The sequence below is a fragment of the Zonotrichia albicollis genome, chromosome 5 (assembly GCF_047830755.1).
Source record: "Zonotrichia albicollis isolate bZonAlb1 chromosome 5, bZonAlb1.hap1, whole genome shotgun sequence".
Lineage (NCBI taxonomy): Eukaryota > Metazoa > Chordata > Aves > Passeriformes > Passerellidae > Zonotrichia > Zonotrichia albicollis.
The window spans coordinates 21,968,313-21,995,833 of record NC_133823.1 but is presented as its reverse complement, the minus strand read 5'-3'; the positions used below and the strand labels follow the sequence as shown (position 1 = coordinate 21,995,833).

General features: G+C 39.0%; 1 long non-coding RNA gene across 1 annotated transcript; it reads left to right on the top strand.

Annotated features, from left to right (window-relative positions):
- The first annotated feature begins 106 nt into the window (after window positions 1-106).
- LOC141729142 (uncharacterized) lies at window positions 107-27,521 on the top strand. The gene is made up of 4 exons (XR_012580400.1): window positions 107-375; window positions 7,562-7,670; window positions 16,506-16,686; window positions 27,400-27,521. It is a non-coding gene; the product is annotated as an uncharacterized LOC141729142 (long non-coding RNA).

The following is a 27,521-nucleotide window of genomic DNA, read 5'->3' as shown; positions in this document are numbered from 1 at the left end:
AGTATGGGCTCCTGCTGGTGAGCACACCACCAAGGCAGGCTTTGGCCAAATTTAGCAAGGAAATTAATTAAGAACCCATCTAAGTTGAATTCTGAGACCTGGAAATGTCATCCAACCACATTGATTAGTAGGCTTTGTAGGAGACCTAGTTTGCTTTGGATTTGTTCTTTGCTGTTCCAGTGCAAATTGAATAAATAAGCATCAAAAGATGGGAGATAATGTTCCCAGGCGCTCACTGACTTGGACACATAGAGTCAGAGATGTGAGCTGTGAGCCTGGATCAGCGTCTCCACCATGCCAACTGTGTCGTGGTGCTGAATGAGGTCTCGCCGCCTTCATCTCCTGCTTCAGTTTGTTTGACATCCTCATGAGCTGGTGGGTTGGTTTGTTTGTTTGTTCTTGCTTTTTAGCACTGTGCTTCTTCTAGTGAGGTAAATAACAGGCAGGCCTACAATAAATTTCACATGTCTCCAGCGTGATTGCTGAGGCCTGTGATCAATTCTCCATCTGAAGGTGTTTATTGGCACTTATTCTTGGGTAAACCAGATGTCACTCTTAAGTGTCATCATAACCTTTCCTCCAAAAACACACCCTCATTTTCCATCCACGCTGTTTCTGGTCCATCAGAACACCCAACTCCAAAGAAGTCAGTTCAAAAACTTGCATTACTTCAGTTAAATTTTAAACTAATTTGTGTTTAAATTTGCTTTGTTCTGTACTGTTCTCCTTTTCTTTCCTGAGCATTTAAGTCTGTTAGGATTTTTTGTAAAAAGAGAAATTATGAAAGAGGATGTTGGTTTAGGCAATTAAAACTCATAATTTCATAAGATCAGGGGATTCTGAGGTATCCTTTTTCCAAGGTATTTTCAGGGAGCTTATACGGTAAAGTCGAGATAATGATGATGGAAATAATGCAGTTGTCAAGAAATGCAGATATGCCTGACTCTTCTCATTTTATTAGGAGATTCCTTCTTTTTATCTCTTCTCTTATTTTCACCAGTCTTCCCCCCTGGAATATTCTTATCCAATGAATGCCCAAACATGTAATTTTAGATTGTGGGCTTTTGGTATGTGAGCATGCACTAGTGATAGGGTTTCTGTATAATGACTTGATAAACCTGTCAGGATTTTACTAGTAATGCATAATAAATGTGGTTATTATAGAAGATATCCCTTTTCCAACAGTGGCTATTGGGTCTTTAGCAGGTTAGGAATGTTAATTCTTTTGTAATTCTCTTTCTCTCTTTCCTCCTCACCTTTTCTCTTCCTCTTCATTGATTAAGAACTTTAGTAGATTTTGGTATCATATCTTTCAGACTTTGGGTAAGAAAAAGCACTGATGGTAGAAATGCAGTTTCTTGTAAATACTATATATCTATTTTTGATAAAGTTTTTTAAACTGTGCATATTGTGAATGGTTTACAATGAAGTTCAATAATTCATTACATCTTTTCATCTAGTGTGTTGTTATATTACAACACCTCCTCCAAAGTATCAGTGCAAACTTATACCTCAGCCTTAGGCCACCACTGTTTTCCAAAGGAAATGCCATTGTGTAGAAGACTTTTGGAAGCTGCCTGTGCTTTCTCCCAAATGTCTCTGTTGATGTGGTGGGAGCAATTGGGTAGAAGGCCCCAAGCTTTTCTGCCAAAGACCTTCAATACTGCAAGGGTATTTCCTGGAAGCCTCTGCTGTAGTAATCTTCTGAAGAGGATTATGCATTTTAAACAGCCAATTAGGTTGTGATTAGGAACAAAACCTCAACTGATCCCAATGATGGAAGGGAAGGAATGCAGGCAAACTAACAGCTGTTCATGAATGACTAAAGCACCATAAATGGTCAAGAAGTAACAAGCAAATGGAAGAGAATGGGCCTGTAAAGGGAGAGGAAGAAATTGTTGGTTTAAGGTGAGCTTTGCACTGGCAGCAAAACCCTGCCAATCTGGGTTCCAGACCAGAGCAATAAACTCTCCTGCATTCTCTGAAATCACAGGAAAAGTGCCTGCATTGTAGGGACATAGGTACTATTTACTACTGGGAGCTATGGAAACATTGTGTATAAGACAGCTCCTAATTTTTATCTGGGTTTTTCCATTCTGTTAAGGAAGGTGCTTGAAAGCTATGGTAACTTTGAACAACAGACCAAGCAAATGGAGCTATGCAAATGTGTGTTTTCTAGTAGCTTTTTCAGTGAATCATATTGAAATGTGCAATCCTCCTCACCCAAACCAAAAAAAAAATCAAGTCCAAAAACAAGCTCACACGTAATAAATAGATGTCTTTAATCCCTGGCATTTAATTTTCAGAACATGCCATACTGTTCAACTCTCAATTGAGAAAGCTTAAATTAAATCTGTGTTTCTGTTAAAGTCCTGGTTGACAGAGATGATCCTCTGAAATCTATTCAAGATACTTTCCTTCTTCTTTCTCTGAGTACATGTAAGCTTGATTACTAAAGCAGACTATACCTTCTGTCTTGCTGCATTTCAACTCATAGGATTTTGGTTTATGGCACATGTATTGTAAAGTGCCAGGACAAAAGTCTGTTGACTGAGGTTCTTCAGTGCAGACTTTCACATCACAAAGCATGGGCCAACACTTAATGCAGCAAATACTCTCTGTAGTGCTTGTCCATTTTTGAGTGTTTTCGAAATTGTGAAGATACAAGTAGGATCATGGATCTGTCTCCTTTTCCTTTTCCATCCCTGCAGTCAGAAGAAGTTCTTGTCAGGCCAAAACCATGAAGATTTCCCAGTGTCATGTTGAAAAAGGAATGCAATCACTTTGGTCTGCTGATTCACTGCATCCTAATCAATATTGTTGATATGCTGTATGTTTGGGCAAAACTGATTTTTTTTTCTTTCTTTTATTTTTTTTTTCCCAGCTTAGGATCTCCATTAATCTGAAATAAGTCAGGTTACTTAACAGTCATTCTTCTTTAGCTACCAAGTGGGATCCATATTGCATGCGTTCCACTTCTATGGGTCAGAGAAGACCTAACAGTGTATGGAAAAGAAAAGCAACCAGATAACGTTTGCATGCTTGTGAAACAGCCATGAACTGATGATCCTTCTGTAGGAATGATTATATTATTTTTAATAAGATTAATTTGTTATTAATATGATTAAGTCTTGCCAAGTACAAAGAATGTTCTTTTCTTCATAAAACTGGAGTAACAAATGAGAGTTTTGGCATTTGCTATTGCTGTTTGGGTTTTCTCTTTTTCTGTGAAGAACTAAAATAATACATATTGAACATTATCATATGGTGCAATCACGAAAAAATTTCTGTTCTCTTACCAAAAAAAGTACATGGAAATTTATGTGAAAATGTGCACGCCAAAAAAAGGCAAAATACAGTTGACAGACTTCTGCACTATGCAGCAGCTACTATTTGAGATACAGTTAACTAACAATTTTAATCTTGAATGAAACACAACTGACTTCTGTTTCATTCCTGGCCAATAAATGAGCTCACAATGTAGACAAGTGTGGTGAACCCGAGGGATTTACAGAGCATCATAAATGCATTTTATTGTGCACTCCAATGCTGTCATCTACAGCTAGCTAACAAATAAGATAGGTTTTTAATATAATCCACCATGTCCCTGCCAGTGCTCCTCATCTGTTACGTCATCTTGCTTTGGGCCAAGTGTTTGTTTTCCCCAGATGGCCATCGCAGAGCTGCTGACAGCTCTCCTGACTGAGAAGCTGTAGCACAGTGATCTTCCAATTCATTTAGCACTACTGACAAAGGAAAAGCTGTTGATGTCCCAATGCAAAAGCACTCTATCAGGCATTACATAGTGTCTGTGTTCTCAGCATGTTTAGAGCATGATAAGTCATAGCACATGCTTTCTGACATCTTCCTGCCTTTTGCTGCAGTGTAGGATTTCTCAGAGCTGGAAATCAGGAGGCAGAAAAGATGTAAAAAAGCCAAGTGTGATATCATCAGCAACTGGTAGCAGTCATGGAACCATAAATAATATTTTGTAGACTTAGTTGAAAAAGAAATCCTCTTAAAGATGTGCACTGCAGTTCTTGCCTCAAATTTTGCCCTGCTGAGCAGCCTGAGTAGACTTTTGAAAGTGACACCTAGATGAGCTATTAATGTCCAGGGAAATCTTTCCTCTCAGAGTGCGTAAAAAAAGCTGTTGTTAGTCAATTATTATATTCCATCCTCTCTAATTGTATCCATGGAGTATAGATGGATTAGGAAGTGGCTAAGTGCCCTTATTTCTCTCACAGCCTCACTCCCTAGTTAGTCAGATGTGTGGGAAATGAGAAATTCCCACTCCACGTGAGAGGGGCTGGGTAGACTGTGGGACATGATGTAAGATTGCTCTGTCCTGTGCGTGGGATGGCTGGGACAGCAGGAGCTGTGCCTGCCGGGATACACCCTGGGCCTCACCTTCCTGCGGGGGGCAGCTGAAGCAATCTGCTCCCTTTTATGAAAATCAGAAGCAGCTGTTGGGCTCCTGGCAGCTTGTTAATGCAGCATTGCTTAGAGAGACTCTGGATGCCTAAACTTCAGCATTTTGCTGCCAATATTTATTTTATAACATAATTTTTTTAAAGCAATACATAGAAGAAAATTTTCTTTAGGGTATGACAACCAACTCTAAAACATTGAAAAAATGCAGGGAGGTTTTTCTCTATTTTTTTTTTCAAATACATAAATGTATGGGTGGTGATTGTAACTAATTTAAAGATTGAGCAGGACATAACCAAGACTGTTCAGGTGCTCCACAAAAGGTCAAAGAGTCACTCTGGCCCCAGCAGTGAGTGGTCCTCTCCCTGGTAATCTGCCCACCACAGTCATCAGGTAGTTTAAATTGTGTCCATCAGTGCCCGTAGCAGCTCTGAGTAAGAGCAATTATTTCAACTGTGTTATTTCAAGTGGGATGAATCTCAGTGCCTGAGTTCAAATTGGGTTTAAAGCATAAAACAAAAATGTAAAAATCATGTAACCCTTCCACTTCCTGATTCTTCAGCTTCCAAAACACTCCCAGTTTTTCCAGCTCTCCAGCTAATGCTTTTATGGCTTAAATGGAAAGATCTTTGAAAGTTACTTTATTTCACTCCAGAAACTGTCATAGTGGAGCTGGCATAACTTCTAGTTGTCAGATAAAAGGACTGGTAAACCTGTAGAATAGGTCTTTCTTCCTAATGCTGCTTTTTACTCTGCTCTTTCAAGAATAGGGGTTTTGAATTGAAGAATTACAGCTTGTCATTTTAGAAGAAAATGGTCAAGATGATTGTAGAAGAAAACAAAATAAAATGTGATATAGTGAACAGAGGACACTGAATTCTTGGATAAATACAGCAAGACCAATAGAGTAGGGTTCAAAAAAAGACTAAGAAAAAATGCTATGTCAGTGATTGGTGAAATATAACCCTTCATGTCTCACTTGATGTCTGTCTGCATCTGCTAAATATGACACTTTTTCTGCTGTTTGGTTTTCCATCTGTCCTATTATTGTAATTTGTGTATTGGGGCACTCTTGATATTTATCACTTGTATTGATCTTAAATTTTCCACATATTCTTGTTTTTCTCTTCAACTGTCTCTTACACCACGGTCAACAGCTGAATTGTTTAATTGTATGATATGGGAGTTTCAGCACAGTTACCCAAAGAAAGTTCACAGAACAGTTGAAGACAGGGAAATGGCTAAAAAATAAAAGTAAAGTTATATATATATATATATATATATATATATATATATATATATATACATATATATATATACATATATATAATTACACATATATGTAAAGGATTGAAAAATCAAGTTCTGAAATGAAAGAGTTCTGCTAAAGAAAATTTTGTTTTCTTTTTTGGTTCCAAACTTTATTCATGAAAATATTGCAGCAAATGGCTTGCACAAACAGAACTGCTTTATGTTGAGCACACTGTATTTTCAGACTATGTTTCTCAAAAAGTGTTTGTGTCTGAAGTGCATAAACCAGCCAGCAACCGGTACTCACATAAAGCAATGGAGACCTCTTTATTCTAGTTGAGAGGGTGCTGCAAAAGACCTGAACACAACTTTTTCAGGAAAATGGGGAAAGACATACGCATGTTTTTCCTTATTCCAATGACATTCCAGTTTAGAACAGTGGCCCATACTTGTTTATTAATTCCTCTCGCATGACATACAATGTAATGTGGAATCTTCACCAAGAAATTGTGGGCTTGAGATGCTGCCTTGAAAATTTGTTACCCATGTGAGATTGGAGATGTTCCTATTCATAGCATACCTTATTAACAGTGGAATTGTTTTGGAAGTGTAACCCTCTGGGAGCTAAAGGTTAGATTGTTTGTAATATAAACCCTTTTATTTTACATGATGGCTTACATAAATGCATTACAAGAAACAACTGAAATATTATGCATAGCATTTGTTTTCCAAGATTGGCAGATATTACCTGAAATGTGCACCGTTACATGAACATCATCTTTTGCTCGTAAGTTTTGAATTTTGAAAAGTCTGTTGTTCCTGGGTGGTCACTCTAGAGATAGCTCCAAGCATACAAAATATAAAAAGTATGCATGAAATATGCCAGTATATTAAATTAACATCCTGCAAAAGCTCCCTTTTTAAAATCCAGATGCTTATATTACTTTTGACAGACTCTAGGCGGTAAAGTTTTAACTTTAAAGAAGAGGCTTTCTGTTTCTGTTTTCAAGTTAAAAATAATGAAAGGAAAACACACTGAAATTCCCACATTATTAAATAAAACATTTAAGTGGCATGGAGCCAATCATTGTCACGCCATGAACAAATGCCTTACGGTAATATGTTCCATAACTGTTTGCTAAAAACTACCAATTTTAACACATTTGCACATGATTAGACACAATAAAAAGTTACTTATTGAAGTCAGTGCCACAGTAGTGTTACTTAGGCCCAAGGGGATGGAAACCTGAAGGAGAGGGGCAGTGTGAAATGGGTTCCATGCTGTGAAAACACATCGTCAGGAGAGTCCCTTTGTGATGGAGTTGGCTCCCATGGCCAGGAGTTCACAGGGCTGCCCCTGTGCTGGGAGCAGGGCTGGGTGGATGCATAGGGAGGAAGATGTGGTGACGTGAGAGAAGGGGTGAAGAAGCAGCCACCAAGTGTCATTTTGAAATGCCCCTCCTTACCCAGGGACTGGCCCACCAACAGGACACATCTCAAAATAGTTGGCCTGTCATTGCAAGATTTCTTGGTATGTTCCTCTTTCTCTTAATAATCAAGAAAAGAGTTTCAAAGGTCTATATTTGTAGCCACCAGCTCATTAAGATGTGTTTATCTCGCTTGAACAGCCAGAATGAGACCAGTAAAAAATAGGTCTTTCTATTTGTAAGAGAAGGAGTTCACCTTTTTACTTACACTTTCCTGACTGAAGTAGTGGAACATGGTTTCATAATTTGGAATTAATTTATTCTAAATGTATTTCTGCATAAATATTCATTTAGATTTCAAATATTTTTGCTGAAGGAAATAAAATTTAGACTAGATAATTTCTATCAGCCTCACAGACCACTTCACTTTTGGTTTTATTTTTCTCTTTCAGGGCCTTTGGATTAAGAAGCTTCTGTTATGCTTCAGTTTTTCAGAAGGCGTGGCACTTCCTCCACATTCACGTGAGGAGAGTTATCAAAACTGTCCTGAATTAATTAAAAGTAGGTTTAATCTCCACAAAGATATGGGAGGCAGGGGAGCCAAGGGTGAGGGAGAAGAAAAAGATAAATCTGCAGGGGGAAATTCTAAGTATGAGTTAATGGTTATATTACCAGACATAATTTTTGCTTTGTGGCATCTGCACATTGGAATTCACAGGAGAGTTTCTAGCTTCTTGGGATTTTACACATCTATCAGCTATTACGAATCTGAGAAGTAGATGAAAAAAATCACATGAATCTGTGATGCACCCTTGAGGGGTTTGTACCCAAAAGTAACCTATGCATTGCAACTGGGGATAAACATTTCCTTTCAGAGGAGAACATACCAAATCTTCCCCTCACTCAAGGACTGAGCCAAATCCAGAAGATACCCAGGGTTATGAAGAATTTCATGGTAACATCCTTATGTCCAGAAGGTGATGGGGCTCTCCATCCCAGCTTCCTTATGCTCCCACTGGCTGTAGTTTTCTCCTTGTCCCTACTGTACACATTTTTCAAAGCAGTAAAAACACTGCACCCACCAAGCTTCTGGGGAGCAGAGGGTGTGATGCCTGTGGACTGTGGCAAGAACAAACAAAGAGCAAATTTAGTGCACGTGGCTTGTGCCACCCAGAAAAACGAGCCCCAGTGTTGTTTGCATGCTCCCCCTCCTCACCAAATATGCTGACAGGATTTGGGACCGGCAATTTCCCCACTGCTCTTCTGGTGCATAGGATAAGGTGCCCCTGTAAACAAAATCTTCTCACTAAGCTCCAGGGTCTAATAGTGAAAGTGCTGCTACTGATCTCCCTTAGTGTATAGGGGGAATTGCATGTTCAGCAGCCATGTTCTTCTGGCCTGAGCACATACAACAAAAAACCCCACTACCAATAAAAAGTAAACAGAGCATTAAGTTGAAGAAAGATTAAATAAAACTGCTCTTCACAGTGCCTCACAGTTTTCTGTGCTGAGAAAAATACTGCTAGTAAGGCAGGAGATGAGCAGGAAGTCTGTGCTTCATCTCCAAAAAATGAGTTAAGGGCAAGACAGGTCTTCAGTCTTTACACAACACTTTGCAGCCCCTGATTTCCACCACTGTTTTATTTCAGTGTAGGAGAGTTTTTGGACTCGTCTGTTGCTTGTGTGGCAGAGAGGTTGAGAAATCAATGTTTGATGTCAAGCATATGAATAGCAGGTGTTTGCTTTCACGTCACAGGAGCCAGCTTTCACAGGCAGCGCTTGGCTCCTGGTGCCTCACACAGGCTGTAGCGATGCCTGCACCAGAGCCACACCCTGGGTTTCCATGGGGCACCTTGTTTATACCCAGCCAGGAGGGTTTATCCTGAGGGCGTGATGCTGAGGTGGAAAGGAGTGGATGCTTTCCAGAATTGGATGTGTGCAAACTATTTCCCAGCATTTAGCCTTCCTCCTCCTCTTGCTTTTGTTTCGGTTGGCAGCAGTGAGGAGGGGAAGGAAGGGAAATAAACCCAACTCCTTCCCCTGCTTGCTCAAGCACTGGATTTATTTCATAGTACGACACTTAGAGTGAAAATATACCTCTTTCCCCACTGCCTCCTAATTTCTCTCAAAAAGTCTTAAAAACAGGACAGCAGTGTGACCATCATCTTATAGGAAGGGAGAGGAAGAATGGCTGTCCTAAAAGCCTGCAAATCTTTCTCTTGTAATGAGCCTCTTCAGCTCCTTAGTCTGAGCATGGCAAAGCATAGCAAGGCATGAATTCAGTGGTGCATTTTCTGAAAGCTGTTATGAGACACATACCTGGTAAATACCTTCTTTACTGTTATTTCCCAAAGGCATATATGGAACATTGAAAACTAGAAAGCTCTCCTACCACAAAATGTAGCTGTACACAATGTTAACAGCTGAGGGGCACCTTGAGGAAGCGAGTGTCATGAAAAAGAGTTAACCAGCAAAAAGGATCCTGTGTCTTTTGTGGTGGTGCCAGAAACTGGAGAGAACCGGGTGTATTATCCACAGCCCCATTCATCATTTTGGACAAGTGGACAAGGTATCACTTGAAGGTGAAAGATGGAGTTTTTGGACTTGAGCTGCTTGAAAGGAACAGCTGTGTTTGCATGAAAATATCTTTCAAATGTCTCTTCCATGAGGGGAAACCCTATTCCTGCTGAGCCAACTCTTTCCCAGGCTCAGCAGCTGGCAGTACACTGAACCTGAAGTAGGCCATTTCCATGTCTTTGGTAAATGATCTCCACTGTCTGGACCCTCTAAAGGTGTCCTGCTGGAAAGAGCTGCCAGGAATATCTGCAAAATCATACTTTTGGTTCTTTGACCCAGAAGTACAGGGCCAACTTGGTATAGCAGTAGAAGAAAACAAAGTGTTGTACTCAGACTGACTGAAGGTCACATTCAAAACAATATACTAGAGGCAAAACCAGATATGACTTATGGTCCTGGTAAGATTACTGAATGGTTAACTGTCCTCATAATCAAGCATTTATCTTTTTTTTTCTTTTCTTTTTATAATTCACATAGATATATGCAGGCTGTTAGAAGTGTGAGCTAGAACATACCATAATTCCAACTGGTGAATGCAGCTTCAGGCACATAACTATGGGAGGGATGGACAGACATCCCCTCCTGCTGCCGGTGGCTCTCTCGGAGCTCCTTCCCAATGTCCAGGTTCAGGTTTCTGCTGTGTCTGCACTGGCTATCTGTCAGTGTGCTACTGCACCTACCTGTGACAGCCAAGCAAGGAGGTGTCACAAGGACAAGGTTGGGATTGTAGCACAAAGGTGTGACAGGAATGATGACAACATTGAAATTTTTGGTATATTAAGAAAAGAAAAAAGGAAAGTTATCTTATAATTACTAGAGTAAGGCATCCACTCACTCTGATCCACTCTGATGAACCACCTTCACCCAGGTGCCTAGCAAGACTTTAGGATTTTTTTCAAATTTGAAACCTGAGGTTGAGCTCCAGCAGGACACAAGGTAAATTCAGACAATAAGCAGAAATGCAGATTATAATGCTATTAATGGCCTTCTGGTTAGAAAATTTGACATGAACATTGATTCCTCTTCCACTACCAGTTTCCATTAATATTAACTTTTATGTTAGCATTAAAACTGTAGGAAAGACTTGCTTGTCAGAGGTGGCTCTTAGTCATTCATGTTGCTCATGAATTTTGAAGGAAGGAAGCAAAGTATAAAATGGGAATATGATGGAGCAACTTTATTGCAAACTATAAACTGCATTGCAAATGAACAAATGAAGCAACAGATTTTAAGTAATTTTCCTATCTTGGCACACTTGTCTCGTTTTGGTGTTTATATATAGGGGATAAGGAGTCCTCCCAAGACAAATCAGGAAGTTCATCTATGTTCATCATGACACCTGAGAGCCAGGTTATTCTCAGTTTTCCATGGATTAGAAGGGGAGAAGCATCCTTCTTCTGTTGTCCTTGGATCCTCTGCAAGGAGTAGATACTCTTAGTGAGCATGTAAAGGTTTGATATTTTATTTCACAGGCAAGATTTTCCCAGAAGATGTTTAATTTTTTCCTTTTTTTCCTCAGTTTTAAGGAAAGCCCAAATAGTTGTTATATTAACGATTACTGAGTTTGAAGCAGACAAGAAATAGTGAGTGCTGGTCACTATTTCAAAACCTTCAAAAACCTCTACAGACAAAAAAGATGAAGACACAAATTATTTCTGTCTTGGAATCAAAGATGAATCATGAGCTAAGGAAAACTTATGGCATTGATTGTTAATTAGTAAATTGATATGAGACAGCCTTTATCCGGGATTTGCATGTGTGACTGTCATTTAGTTACTGCATGAAAAGTACAGAGAAACATGCAATTTCAAATTAGTAGGAACAGCTGGAGTCAGAGGAAGGTTTCTTTTTAAGTAGCAGTACATGCCTGAGATGGATAGAGATGTTATTTGTATGTGTGTGATAGATAGACGTGCTAACAGGCCTGTGAGGCCTCATCTGCTGCCTTAAATAATTTTTGCATCTTGGAACGACCATTTGTGTGGTGGTGGAAGAGTGTCTGCCCTGACACCATTTCCACGGCAGCCTGCAAGCACAACTGCCTTTAAATATGCAGTCCTCTGCCTTTGGTTCTCGAGTATCTCTGATTCAGTAGGCTTGGTGCCTCTCTCTGCATTCAAACCCTTCTCAGCTCAAATTGAAGAAGTCAATAGTATTGTCAACCTCATTGTTGCTTTATTGAAATCTTCATCATCTCTTTTGCTGTCCCCCTGCAAAAATTTCAAATGGTAAATTGTGCCTTTGTAGACTATATATTAATCTCTCAGTGAATTGCTATTTCTATAATATTCCACAATTATTACTCCTTAGTTCATTTTCTTAATCTTAAGGTAGGGCTCAGTGCTCAATAAAGCCAAATTTATTTGAAACATTTAAAGAAGTTCACCTTGATACTCTCCATCTTTCTCTGACAGCTCATTATAATGAGACCATAGATTATTGTAGTTGTACTTGAAGCCTACATATTTCTTCTTCAGTTTTCCCCAAATGACTGAAGAAACACCAGCTGGTATTAGGTAACTAATCTTGACTCCCATTTTCTTATTCATGCTGAGGAGCTGCTCAGTGTGGAAATAATTCCTGTTTTTATTAGGATTGTTTGTGAAGTTATAAATCTACAAAGCAGCCTGCATCGGGAAACAAAGCTGCACTTTGTCTGATCGATGTGCTCTGGAGTTTCCTCTTTGACACTGCCTGGCTGTACCCTGGGACCTCTGAGGGACATCTCATTCCAGATGTGCCCCCTGACCAGCCTCCATCTCCCTGCTTGGACAAGGCTCAGATGACTATCCCTCCCTTGTTTCCATGGGAAGGAAACACAAGTGAACAGGCAGAGAGGAAAAGATCCACTCCATGCTCCAGCTGATCCCTCAGTCCAGGTAATTGGAGCAGCAACACCATCATGAAAGGGCTGTCTGCAGCCCAGGGACAGCCAAAGTGCCTCTTTACTCAAATCTGTGAGTATTTCCTAGGCTATGAAAATCATGCCTTAAGTTTCAGCTTTCTATTTTTCAGATTTTGTAACGCCTTAGTGTGTAACTCTGAACCTCATATAAAATGTTATAGTTAGCTTAGTTAGACAAAACAAACCTTTTCCAACCTGAGAACCAAGGACATCGTTGCAGCTTTGGGCCAAAAAGTATAAACAATGGCAAATTGAAGAGAGCACACCTGGGTGATGGGACTTTATAACCTGTAGCTGTAATTGGACAATTGACCCCAATATGTAAATGGACCAAAACTTATAAAAGAGTCAAAACTCGTGACCAGTTGTCCATCTTGGGTCCAGATTGCTTGTGTAAAACCATATTAAAACCTGTTCTTTTTAAAGGCCAATTCCTGGTGGCTGTCTCTAAGCAGTACTGAGCTCTGAGGAATTATTGTAGGATGTGAGTGCTCAAAACTTGTGATGAAGTTATCTTATACTGAATACTCATAAGAAGAGGCACATTAAATAGTGGTGGTTTTGGAAAGCTTGGCTCTGTTTCAGGCAGACCTGATCTGCTGTAACCAGATACTACCAATCATGTTCCATTTCTTTGGAGGACAAATACACTTAACCTTAGTGGATGCTTCAGAAGTAGTTTAAAAAGCTTATTTTTCTCTTGTGTTTTCTGCAATAATATATGCCTCCTCCCTGCTCTGTGTACACAAAGCCTGTGATTACTTTGAAGGAGATTGTTGAAAGGAAGGAACTCAAGCAGGAAAATACTTACAATATATAAACTTGATTTCCAAATGCAGCAAAACCCAACAAATCAGCTCTGAGAACAAGAATACCTCTGCCACCAGCTTGCTTGCCTGTGAGGATTGTTCCTGCCTCTTCCTCAGCTTACAATGTCTGGCATTTGGTAGATCAGAAGCCGAGACCAAGAACTCCTTTACTGTGAAAACCTCCCACCTTCACATCCTGGTTTATTTTCTTTAAAACAGGATGCAGTGGATAAAAATGTGAAAAATGTACTCTCCCATCAAGTTTGTCTTAACAAACAGTTTTGAAAAATCATTTCTCTGAAAATACTTCTGATGTAAGCCAATTAGTTTGACTCTCTCTGACTTTCTTTGGTCTTGATTCTCCATTTTTCAAATTATAACTGTGTATACCACATTCATAGCCTTTTTGAAGCAAAAAAAAAAAAAAAACCACCACCATAGAAAACTTCTTTTTTTCCTGCAACTAGAACATTCAAATTTCTCAATCACCTGTTCTGATCTGATATTGATTTCCTTTAGTATTTCTTCTTCCTCCTTAGGGAAATAAATCTGTTTCTGGTATCTATCAGCCATTTTTCCCTTTGATAAAAAGAATTCATATAATTCTTAAGTAATGCTAAATCTTCTGTCAACAAATTAGTCTTGTCATCAGCCATAAGGGGCCTCATGATCTTCTTGGTGACCTCTTGCTTCTATAAAAACTTGAGAAAAAAATCCGTTCATAATAACTCCTGGCTATTCCTGTAATGTTTCTACTTTCATTTAAAAGCTTTTATGATATTTTGGGCCAAATTGGCTATTTTTTTTTCCTCACAAAAAACCTGGAAACTTTAAAAAATATCCTGTTTGTGAGTATGATGGCAGAGTCTTAAGACAGCAAATGAATATATGTGTAAGGTTAATTCAATATATGCAGGTTAATTCAGTAAAATCAATAATTTAGTGGCTAGAGCACTCCTTGGAGATAAATGGGTTGTATGAGATATGGGATCAAGTTTTCTTTGTCCCATTCCAGATAAGTGCCCAAATCACTAGATTATATGATCAGTCTATCTTTTTCTAGTCAAAGAATTATTTATCCACTGTTCTTCCCCAGTAGAGAGAAATTTGGGTTAATATCTTCCCAAAAGTCATATGCATGCCCTAGTCTTGGGTTATTAGCTGCTTCTTCTACATGATTTGATCAAAAATTTAATAAAGAACTCTCTTTACATGATTAAAAAAAGGTTTCAACACTTTCAAATGCAAAATATTTACATAGAAAAATGCACCTTTTTTCCAATCTTTCCCATCCCATGACATCACTGTTTTGCTATGTTAGTAGTTTAGTAGGCTCAAGTTTTCAGTTTTATTTTTTAAGATCTTGCAAGTTGCTTTACTTGGCTGGAAGCATAAAAATGAAGTACAGGCTCTGTGACTAAAGCCATTGTCCATCACAATGCTATGATGTACTAAAGGGTATTTTCTCTTCTTAGCTTTAATTGTTGTTTTTGTTTTTGTTTTTTTTTCTCTCTGATTTCATATAAACTCAACTCGTATTCCACAAACTGTTCAAACTCAGACATATTTAAAGCATGATTTTTTGCAGACTATATCTTCCTATCTATTTAATTTTTTTAACATTTTTTGTCATTTTTCACCAACACATTTTCCTTGAAAAAGTACTGTTTGTTTCTATGTAACATTTAACTGGAACTGTCATACCTAATGCCTTTGTAATCTCTAGATGTATTGTGTCAGTCTGAAGTTGCTTAAACTCAGCCCTTATGCTGTTGTCAGGCTTTCCAGATTTTCAGTGGTGTGGGTTTGCAGATTTACCTCTTCATCTCCAATATGTGTCCAGCTGATTCTTAAAAACTCTGTCAAAAAATTGCTATCATTTCACAAATTTTAAAGCAAAACACAGCTCTGTACCATGTGCTCAGAGCTATTGCTTGATTTATTTCTTCCACTTAATATGCCCCAGATTATATCCAGCACTTGAATACTCCCATTTCTACTTAGTTTTCTGTCTCCTTTCAAAACCATATTAGTTTATTGTTGCCTCCTGTGCAGTTCCATCAACCATCTTATTTCTTTTTACTCAGATTTTGAACCCTAGTAATTGTAACCAGCTGGTAAGGTCTCCTGGGGTTCGGCCTCTGTAAATTTTACTTCCATTTAGCATCTGGACACATTCTCCACCTTGCCTGCTCTCTGAACAACAAAGATTTGAAAGGGGTAGGACTGAAAGTAACTACTGCACTGTCTCTTGAACTGGAAGTTTCCGTTATCAAAATTAGGTGCAAAGCAATTGTACTTTGTGATCTGTATACAACATCAGACACAGATAGGAAAAAAATTTTCTTGCTTTCTGAAATCCCCCCATTGGAAGGTTTTGTTTCTCAGAGTCTTGCCCCAAACAAACAATTGGATTCGGCTGGTGCTAGAGTGATTGTGTCTTAAATTGTGTATTATCTGGTGGAATTTCCTCTTGTTTCCATGCTGTGGAACTTCTGAAAATTGATAATTTATTTTAATTCACAATTTTCTGCTGTTCCTGCATCTTTTGCTTAGTTGAGAACCACTTTAGGACACAGCAGTATTGTTGCCATCATATTGACTATACAGTCGTATGCCTATCAGTATGTTATATCACTTGTGGGTTTTTAGCATTAACTACAAGGTTCAACTACATTTTTCCCCTATAAATAAACAAGTGGCAGAATTTAGTAGTTAAAGAGCTGTGAGTTTTATTTTTTAAAGTACTTCTCATGTTGATTTAAAGCATATACAATCACATATCCATCATGTAACTTGCTAGTATGGAAGCACAATTTCAGAGGCTTGGTGCCTAAAAAAATCATTGAATTCAGAATCTGTGAACTTAGAATATAATGCTTCTGATATATTTCAAAGTGTACAATAGTTATAGCTAATAAATGTAAAACATTATTATATCGAATTTATTTTGTCCATATGGTAAAACTTAAATTTTTAACATTTGTATTTTCCTGCTGTGATGTCATAAGAAGGAAGCATGAGCTGGTCATGCCAGGGAATTTAGACCAGGAATTTAAATTATCTGAAGAAAATTTCTCATATTTTTCATTTTTATTCCCTCAGTAGAATATGCCCCATGATATCCGGCAGCTCAGACAGGAGTGGGAAGCGCAACCAGGTACAGGAAATCTGCTACGGACTGGCCCCTACATAGCAGAAAAGACCAAAAAACAGCTTGGCCATGGATGAAGAAAGCTGCCTAAGCCTACAACAGGAGTGCAGCTGGAGAGCCAGGAGTACTCAGGTAGGCTCTTGCCTTCCACTTCCCTTCAAGGTTCCTGAGCACACAAGCAAACCAAAACTGGCAGCTTGGACAGTGGGAGGAGAGGCATTTCCAAGCTCACAGTGGGTTTGATCTGGGAGAAGCTTTACCCAGTGCAGCAGCTCTCACCAAGCAGCTGAGGATTGCTCACAGGGCGGTCACTGCTAGAGGCACAAAAGGGCTATGGGCTTGTCTCCAAAGGGGTTCGGTGGCCAGGACTGAAAAGTACTGCTCAGGTGGAACTCACCTGGATACCATGCTAGAAGAGCACACTCTGGGGTACATATGATTCAGGTGATGCATCAGGGAGGTCATCTAGGCATAGATGTAGTGCAATCTGAGCCATCAGAAGACAATTTGCTGAATAAAACCCTCTAAGGTGAACCCTCACTCGACACAGAATAGCATCTATATTTCATTGTTGTAGTCTAGATGGTGATTAGCTTTTATAAGGCTAATGTATCAAGAATCTCACTGGAGGTCAAATAACAGTGTTTATAGCTCTCAAGTATATGGACTGCAAATGCTGACTGCCATCTTCAGCTTTACCAAGCCACTTGGGCTCTTCAGTCAAATCATTACAGACAAGGAGTGCAGTGATCACAAGCACTTTTCAGATTCCTGTTGGAGAGGGGCATTTTTCTTCCTTTCTTTTCAACCTGATTAGTCTTAGACCTGTAGCTTGGGCATGAACCTGAAGAATTTAGGTTAACAATTTCTGTCTCATCTGCAACAAAAGCGAGCTTTGTGAACATCCTTTCAGAAAAATAATATTTTGAAACCATATGAATGTTTGCACAGAGCAAAAGAAAAGGGTGCAAACATTGTAGAAGGAGTTTACACCTCCTATGCTGTTGCTTTTTGGAAGGCTGTGCTTGGATTTTGCAGTATTTGCCCTGTTCTTATTATGCTTTAATATTTCAGTGTGTGGTAAATAACGTGGGAAGAATGCTGCAATCCAGTGCTCTTTCCTCAACACATACACACATACATACACAAAATAAATGAAACCTTACTTCTTATTAAGGGAAAAAATATTCTTGGCAACTTACATTGGGAGATTATTGGGGGAAAATAGCTCTCTTTAAGGAAAGTAAGTAAAGTAGGTGCGGGCAGTGACTTTAAATTGGACATTAAACTAATCCAGGGCTATACTTTAATAAAGGCTAGTGCTGGGAATTCTTATGGATTTTCTAGCTCATTGCTGGGATGACAGAGAAATACAATAAATGTTCTATTACTTACACAAGCTGCTGGTTTTCAGAAAATTAGTCACCAGTGACCTTTTACCCTTTGTCTTGCTCTCTTTCTCAGTAAAAGTACCTGATCAGAATCAAATGCAGCCCTGCTGTATGATGGCATCCCTGCAGGCTGCACAGGGCATCCCTCTGAGTATGACTCTTACATAGCATAAGATCAGCTTATTTTTCTCACTGTGTAACTGCAATATTGGGGGGCAGCAGGGGAGAGGGAAGGGACAGAGGAAGAAAATCTTTTCATCATCTGTTGTTCTTTTTCTCTACTTTTTAAGTGTAGAAGAAAAGGAGGCATAGTTATACATTTCTTAGTAATGAATTAAGCCCAAACCATAGAACAGAACCAATCGAACTGCTCAGTACTAAATTTTGAGAACCACAATATGACTTGGTGGTATCCCTAGCCTCACAAATCCTAAACCTTTGGTTTTGCTTGATATTATTTTATTTTCTGTGAGCATCAAAACACAATGTTTATATTCTCTACAATGAGGCACAGACTTTTGCAGAGGGGGAGGGGACTATATTACTTGGTGTATACTAGCCCTTTGGTAGAATTATATTGATTAGTTTTCCAGTTAGCAGTGAGACCTCCTTCTGACCCTATTTTCAGGGTCAGTAGATCATAATGCAGAAGCACTAAGAGACTGGCATCCCTCCCCACACTGCTTTTTGAAGAGTGTACAGACAATAAAATCACCATTTCATAGTTCTAAAAATATATATATAATGTGTGTGTTTATATATATATATAATCTCTACAAGTAGAAAAAGAGTGGGATTGGGCTCTGATCTGCAAATGAAGGTTTAACTTATATATGATTCATAATAACATTTTTTTTTGAAAATGAAAATGCATCCAGCTTCTACTGCACAATTTTAGAAGTGATTTTTGCCATAAGCTGTTGGTTTTTTTTTTTTTTAATAGAAGAGGAATGCCTCATGCTTGAGCACAATTAGGACAGATGTCAAAGAGGAATACACACCTATATTTGAAATACAACTATTGTTCTGGGATCTTTAGTCTGAGAGCTCTCAGATAGGAACTCACAAGACAAAGAGCACGCAGTTACAGGCAGTTTGAGGATGTCGCATGAGCAATGTGTTGACTTCTATCTTGTATTGTATGTCAACCATACATGCCTCTAATCAAAGAAGAAATCATTTGTCAAAACTTGCTGCACTTTTCATATCCAAAATTTTCCATGGCAGGTGTATAACAGACAAAGAACAAGGACAACATGAAATACCTAAAGAATGCTTTTAGTTGCTATTTTTAATTGCTATTTGAAGCTCACATTTTAAATCCTTGGTCCTGTAAAAGGATAAGGACTGGAGTCAAGGACTCAAATATCCTCACCCTAACACCAGGACCTTGCAGAATGCTTTTGAACTCCGGTGCTCCCCGAGCGCTCTGTAACTGTAGGAGACCTTGCTCCTGCCCCAGTAAGAGCCAGTCTGTTCTTATCATATTGAGAAAAAGAAGCTTGATTTCTAACAGCTGCTGCCTCTGGTTTTCTCTGCTTCCTTAACTGAACTACAGACTGCAAGGAGCTAATTAATATATTCCATGTTAACCATGAAATCACCACCTGGAGAAATAAAGGACTGGAAATAACTCTGGGGGAAAAGAAAGTGAGGTAAGGTGTTCGAGGCCTGAGTCCTTGCCCAGCTGAGACACCTTTGCCAATCAGAGACACATGGACAACACTTCACCTGCAGCTCTGCTCCTGAAATTTCCTGCTCTTGGTTATCCATGTTCTGGTCCCAGGGTATCTGATGAAATAATCTTCCCAATTATTGTCCCTTGCCTTTACCCCAGGCCAGCAGGTCTTGCAGAGAGCATGCCAACATAGCAGCATGCCTGCTGCCTTATATCATCCTGGGTTTTGAAAGTCTGGAAATAGTATGTAGAAAAAATTTAGTGAATAGGTGTTGTTCCTACATGTGATTTTTAGTTGCATTTAGATTTTAGTGTGGTCCAGCAGAGAGGGCAAAGAGAGTATCTCCCTCTTGCAGCAGAACAACGTGTACCATCTCTTTACTTCCTGCTCTTTACTTCCTTATCTTTTATTTTGACAGGCCTAAGGTCTGATTCTCCTGCATGATATGGAGCTCTCAGATTTGAAATTGAGACACAATGCCTTATTTATTTCTCAAAATAATATGGCACAGGATTTTAGCATCCTGGTTTATGAACATAAGACGTTCATAAATCCACCCTTAAGTGACAAAGATTATCTTCTCCACTTGTTTCCCTGCTGAAACAAAGGCAATTTATTCTTCCTACTAGTATCTTAACACACCTGGTTTATTCTGGAAGATTTGATAAGATTCCTAAAATTTCTTATTAATGGCTAAACTATTGCCATTGTAGCCTTCTTGCACCTGCATGCCAATCAGATCAAATAACTTGCAATGAGGTTCATATTCCTAACAGAAGTGAGCTGACTCCAAAGGACTTGGGTGCTGGAGTGAGCAGCTGGTCCTTTTCCAAATATTCTGGAGTGCAGGTATGGCTGAGTAGGATGTCATTACACCCAGCACGTGCCACGTCAGTGCTGAAAACTGACAAACAGCTGCTCAGTGGATGAGAGTGACCATATTCCATGCACACACTCTGCTTCCATCCTCCACTAGCTGCTTTTGGAGAGACCCTTCCATTTCATGATGGTTGAGAGTCTTTAGCATGTCACAGGGTGTGTTCATATGGCCATAGTCACCTGCAAAAGTGGTGTGATTTTCTGATGTGCTCCTCTGCTGCATCATGCAAATATGCCTTTTTAGTCTTAAAGGGCTCTTATAAAATAGACAATGAATTTTTACAAGGAAAGGTTGTGGTAGGACAAAGGGGAAGAATTTTAAACCAAAATATAAGAGATTTAAATTAGATGTTAGTAGTGAGGGTAGTGAGACACTGGAACATGTTGCACAGAGAAGCTGTGAATACCCCATCCCTGGAAGTGTTCAAGGCCAGGTGGATGGGCTTTGAACAACTTCACCTGCTGGTAGGTGTCCCTGCCTATGACAGGGGGGTTGGAACCAGCTGATCTTTAAAGTCCCTTTCAACCCAAGACACTCTATGGTTCTATGAAGTGCTAATGAAAATGTTAATGAACTTAGCTTTTATGTCTCCATGTCTGTTTTCGCAATAAGAAATTATTCTGAGCCGGTCCTTGGCATGTTGGCTGAGCTAGTTCACAAAAAATTCATTTAGCATCTCACTCTCTGAGAGTTTTGCTTTTCTTTCTTTTCCTGTCATGGACTTGTGAGCTAACTGTTCATTCAAGTGTTGTGGAGAAGTGACCTCTCTGGAGGCAAGTGAGTGGCCCTGACACTTTCTGTCCCAGAGCTATGTTGGCTGAGCTATCAGCTGGCACAGATAGGTGGATGCTTCTGCATCAGAGCACGTGAAATTAGAAATTCATGTGAAACTCACCTAATTTCCTTGTCTTTTTAGACAAGGCATCCCTTCAGATTAAGAGGCCACTAAGTAAGCAAAGAAAATGGTGTTTCTTACCCATTTTCAGGCAAATTACCCCGCTTAATTTCATTGTCCTTTTGCTACAAGCCTTCCTGGGGCTTTGGTTAATTTTGCTGATAATTTATCTTAAAACTTAACATTGCTGCATTTTTCCAGTTTCAGCAAAAAATATTCTTAATTAAGGGCTGTGTTTCTAAAGCTGCAAAGAAGGAATGTTTTAAACAGTGAAATATGAAAAAGGTCAAAATATTATTTTTCCCTTTAAAGGAAAATGCATTTTTTGCTTTTGTTAGTCATCACCCTGAAAAAAATGACTGAGAGGACAATATCCAGTCTCCCTTTCTTCTTTGTCATACTTCTTTTCCACACATCCACAGGGCGGTTACAATAAATTTGATAAGCTGAAGCAAAACTAGGAAGAATGTACCCATCAGTAACAAAAGGTGGGTGTGGGCAATTTAAAGTGGCCCCGTATCACTATTTTTAAACAGCAGATCATCTATATAATGCACTAGTCCTCATCATCTCGTACCTAGACAAATGCATATCAGAACCCTGACAGCATCTTGTCATGTGTGTAAAGCAAATATTTACCCTCAATAATATATTCATCCTAGTATCTCTGCTTTTCACAGAGGATAATCCAGAGCAGAAGTCTCATACTGGAAGTTTCAGGGGTTTGTTTGGAGGGGTCCCTCCTTCTCCAGCATTTGTCCCAAAGACCTGTGCTCTCTGGGCAAAAGTTGACCTTTTTGGTGAATCTTCATTCCATGGAGATTTACTATGAAAGGTATTCTTAATTTCTATTATTTACCCAACAGCATTTTATTGCTTTAATTAAGTTATTGGAATTTAATTATTGCTGCCTGAAAGGATGAGTATCCTTGCTCCTGTGTGAGGACAAGCTTCTTGTCATAAATTCCCAGTAACAGCAACTCTCCTCACCTTTCTCTCTTCTCTAACTCTGTAGATAGTGGAGTGGCAGTTATGGTTATTTACGACCTAAGCTAGAAAACCCTTAATCATGTGGATATTCATTGCTCCCATGGTCTACTTATTTCATTGATTGTGCTAGTTTATTTTTTGTAGGATCAACTGAGCAATTATAAAACAAGTAAAAACCAGAGAAAAATGACAAGAGTCGATTTAAAGTACAGAGAAGTGCTTACATCCCATAACTCATGGCACTTACCCCAAGTAAGAGATACTCAATCATAATCATAAAAATGGGCTAGTCCTTCTGCAGCCTGAAATGGGTTCTCTTTACTTCAGAAGCATTTCCCACCACGCCCCACATGGACCTGTTTGCTAACCATTTTGCTGGTGAGTGTTGAGGGGATGGATCCTGTTGGCAGTGGCACAGCTGGGGACTGCACAGCCACCCAGGAGATTTGTTGAATTAGTTGGGCTTACCCAACTAATTTAACCCAGCATGTGGTTAGGCTCCTGCTGCTTAACTCCTCCTTTAACTTTTTGTCCAGAACTCATGCCCTCTAGTCCAGGCACCTGTGTGCTCCTCTGTATCAGCAAGATTTTTCTGTTTTGGTTCCACTGACCCCTCTGGAGAGGGAGGAAAGCCCAGACACCTCTGTAGGATAGAGCCAGTAGCAGCTGCAATGGGGGGAGCCAACATTCTATTAAACCCCAACCGAGCCTAAGGCAGAGGAAGGGCTTTCCCCCATCAGAGCAGAGGGAGAGAGAGCACAGGGCACCACACACCATCCTCAACCCCTTTCCCAGCACTACCTTTCCTGGGCATTCAGACAGCTCCAGACAGGGATGAAATGGCTCCAGCCCCTGTCCCACAGGAAGAACGGGCCTGGCTGGTGGCCCAGCATGCAGGGCTGCCAGCTCAATGTCCAGCTTTGTGCAAGATGAATTAAACAAGGTAGCACATTGGTGTGTAAACCAAGCAGAATTAGGAATGGGTCCCAGGCAGAAAAGTATGGTTTTGAACCTAAATCACAAACCAAACTTTCCCAAAGGGAATGTTTAGATTCAGGGCCATCACTTAAAATAAATAATGAATAAATAAGGTCCTGTATAGATTTCTAACTATGTCACTTTATTAACACTATAGATTTTTCAAACACAGAGGGGCTGTAAGAATTGCATATACATTTCATTAGTAGGGAATTTATGACTACAAGATTGCACTTAAGGTTTGCACTGATGCTTTATGCACCCTTTTGACCCAGTCCCTTTGCTATATTCTGCCCAGTATTATTTTTCATAAGTCAGGAAACGTTTTCCATATGTTTTCTAGCATTATCCAAAGGGAGTTTGCAGCTGTACTTTTCCTACTTTATCATGTTCGTACTGACTGAAGTGTAGACCCCTCCTAGTGACAGTACCCATCTGAAAGATCATAACAACAGATTTTTGGCACATTATTGTTCTACTTTTGTGTCAAGCCTCCCCCACAGAACAAAATTGTTTCACAGTTTTTATTAAAATTTACTATAAATGAACAGCTGAAAAAATAAACAGAAAAGTCTGTGTGTATCTTATTTACTGTCATCACAAAAAGAATATCTCTGCTGGAACATTATAACATAACCTAACAGCCAAAACTAACTCACAGAAATAAGCAGAGACATTAGAAAGGTTGAAGGTCAGGAGAGTTCATTATTTTCAGTAAGCTTAAAAGGCAACAAAGAGGCTGGGGGAGAAAGAAAGAAAAGAGCAGAAGGAAAGTTATGAAGGTACATGGGAGCAGCACAGGTGCAGGAGGGGAAAACTGAACCAGGAACCTATGTGGCACAAGGCAAAAAAAAGGATGAATGTACCAATATTTTAGCTATCACATCTTTCTACAACAAAGAAATGTCTCTATGTTTAGCTTTCTTTTGGAAAAATAAATACATTGACCTGAAAAGCCCTAAATAAAACCCCATCTGTGAGTTATTTGAACCAATTGTGGCACTCCACTGCTAGTTTGCAATATCTGAGGTCTGATCTCACAAGTTATTCTGTAGGCATGTGAGCTTTCTCCTGCAGGATGACTTCCAGAAACTTTGTTTGGACTTAAAATGTAATTATTTGAGGAAAATTTTTACTGATGTGCCACGGTCCAAGTCAAGATGTGGTGTAAGAAGCTGCACTTTGGCTGATGGTTTCTGTGCCTCCCTGTGCTCATACACGCTTTCACATGATCTGAATTTGATCTTCTCGATATGCTTCAGTGGAAAGGAGTTTCTAATCGTAACTGGAAGCAGATATATCCAAAGAAACAGTTTTAGTAAATCCCACTGAACTCTATCATGGCAGAGAGACAGTATAAATGCTCCCCATGAGTCCACTAATGAAATGCCTGGCAAAGCCAAAAAGGGCAAAGAAAAAAATAGAAATCACAGCTGCAATATCAGCTTGAATAATAGAGCTAGGAACCAGAGAGTAATAAAAGATGAGCAAGAGGTCAGAAATAACACAATATGAAGGCAAAAGGAAGGACATGAATGCTTTCCAAAAAGTGAGGCAAAGAAGAATTAAAAGTGTTCTGGGTCATATGAAAGGCTCACATAAAATGATTTAAAAGAGGAAAAATAAAAAGTAGTGTGAAGGTAAAAGTTAATTACTTTATTTCATAAACTGTAACACTTCACAGCTTCATGCTGGGATTATTCCCAGTAGAATCAGTACTAGGGGTCAGATCCTCAATGCCAAGTCCCTCAAATGAGCCTGAACAGATACTTAACTTCTTTGTGATACCAAGTACTATTTTGAAGGATCCACTATCTCTCTTTTTTTTTTTTTTTTTAATCTTATCCTATTTGGGAATTTTGGTGCACAACTTCTGATTTAATTGAGACTTGACTTCTTTGGGAAATAATTGGTAAAGTTTATTTTATGGATTTTTTTATTCATCACTGAATGTGCAGGCAAAGGAGAAAGCACTACATTTCCCATTCCTAGGCTGAATGGGAAGGAGCCAAGGGGTACACAGCAGAGGGCCCTTGGAAGTACAAATGGTGTCTTTCAAGGGATAACTTGAGTTATCTGGATCTTAGTCCTTCCTGTTATTTGTGCTTCTAAGCATTAAATCAGGCATCTGTTGCAAAGGTTTAGTATTTGCATAAAGATTTGTAGTATATTCCTCTAAAAATATGTTCCAGACAAAGTAAAATGAAAGCTTTTATTTAACAATCTGTAGCTACAGTGGTAATTATTTACTCTAAGTAAAAATAGTATCAATTTTCTTCTTCAAAAATAAAAATAGTATTTCTGGTGAAAAATGTTAGCTAGTGAATTGTGTTTCATTTTATGTGATGAGCTCATCAATTCTTGACATTCAATCTACAATTATAGTTCAATTTTTGGTGTTTAGAAGGAAAAAAAAAGCACCAAACAATGTTTTAAAGTGTTAATTTAACCTTACAATGAGAAATTATAAGAAAATATTACTGACATATTCACTTTTTTAATGGGAATACACCAATGATGACCATTATATAGAATAAAGAAAGGAAGCACTTTTAAAGGCAGAAAATTTCCAGGCTTGAGGCTTAAAATTAAAAGAAACACAAAATATTAATATTGACGTGTATCTAAATATTTCTAAGATTTCTAATATTTATAATATTATCCAGACTGGATTGCTATTCAAACATATTATTTTGGATTAACAAAACTTAAAGATTTCAACCCAAATTTAACATTTTACCCACAGATAGTTGCAGAATAAGCAGAATACATAGGAACATCTCAGCAGGAGAATCTTCCATGTGTCACAGTTCTTGAATCAAAATATGCAAAGTACAGCCATGCTACTTTTACATGCCTAACCATGTCACAGGCATTTACAAACAAGCACACACCATGGCCACGCCAGGGAGGACAGTGGTGCTGCCCACTCTGTCCTGCTTCATGTGCAGCCAGGACTCATGTCTGCTGCTCCTTGCTGCTCTGGGGCCCTCAAAGTGCTGGGCATCTTCTGCTGACACGTTGGTTTGCCTTTCCCTGTTTAAACACAAGGGTTTTCACACTTTGTCTTTGGACAGGATTGGCTGTACAGCCCTGCTGGCAGGCTCCCTCTTAGCTAGCTGCCTGTACCTCTGTGCAAATTAAAAACCTGTCATGACATATTGGCTGATGATATTATCTCCTTGGCCTTGGGGAAACCGCTGCAGAAGGAAAATGGCTTAAACCAGAAATGTCTTATTGAGATAGCTATTTTTGGAAACAGTGGGGCAGGAGTACTCCTGGTGTAGGTAAATATCATTCCAACACAGAGATGAAGTAAAAAACTTTGAAGTGATTGTTTCAGGTAGCAGTAGCTGACAGGACTTTCACACTGTACTACGCATCCTTTTCCACAGGAAATGTAATATTCTTTTTCTCCTTGTTGCCCGTGTATTTTCTTTTAATCCTAGACAGCAACAAATATTCATTTAAGGCATTATTTTGAGGAAGACAAGATTTGCCCTTTAGGTATTTTTGTGTAGTCTTAATTATTTAATTGGTGCAAATTGCAATGTCTTTGCACTGGATATCTAAGGTAAATTTTTGATACATAGATTATAAAGTGTGTGAAGCTTTATTTTTCTCATCTAGCATGCTTTGCACCTAAACATTTGTGATTGGTCTTTTTTCCCGTTTTTTTTTTTTTATTTTTTTTGTAATAGTGAGAACTGATCTAGAAAAGCTTGTTTTCCTTCTATGTGACTTAACTGCAAAATTCATAGGTGTAAAGCCAAGCACATGCTGGTGTGTGTTCTGCCTTACATTATTGTAGTTATCCTCTGCTTTCCTCTCTCAGCATAAATGTTTGCACATATTAAAAAGTTTACATACCTATAAAATACTTATGCATTTTATGCAATTTTAAATGCTATCAAATTTAAAATCTCAATAAACTGCTTTAAAATCGAATCATCATGCCTTTCAGGAAGCTTTGCCAAACCAGATCCTGTTTTTTCTTTTCTTCCCTCCTAACAATAACCACATGGCTTTCAGTGGTGCTGCCTGGCTCCCAGGAGTGCTGGCTGCTCGGCACAGCAGGCATGGTCCCACTGTGACTGTGGTACAGGAATTGGGATAACCTGGAAGGTATCAGAGAGCTGATATGCCAGAAAAGG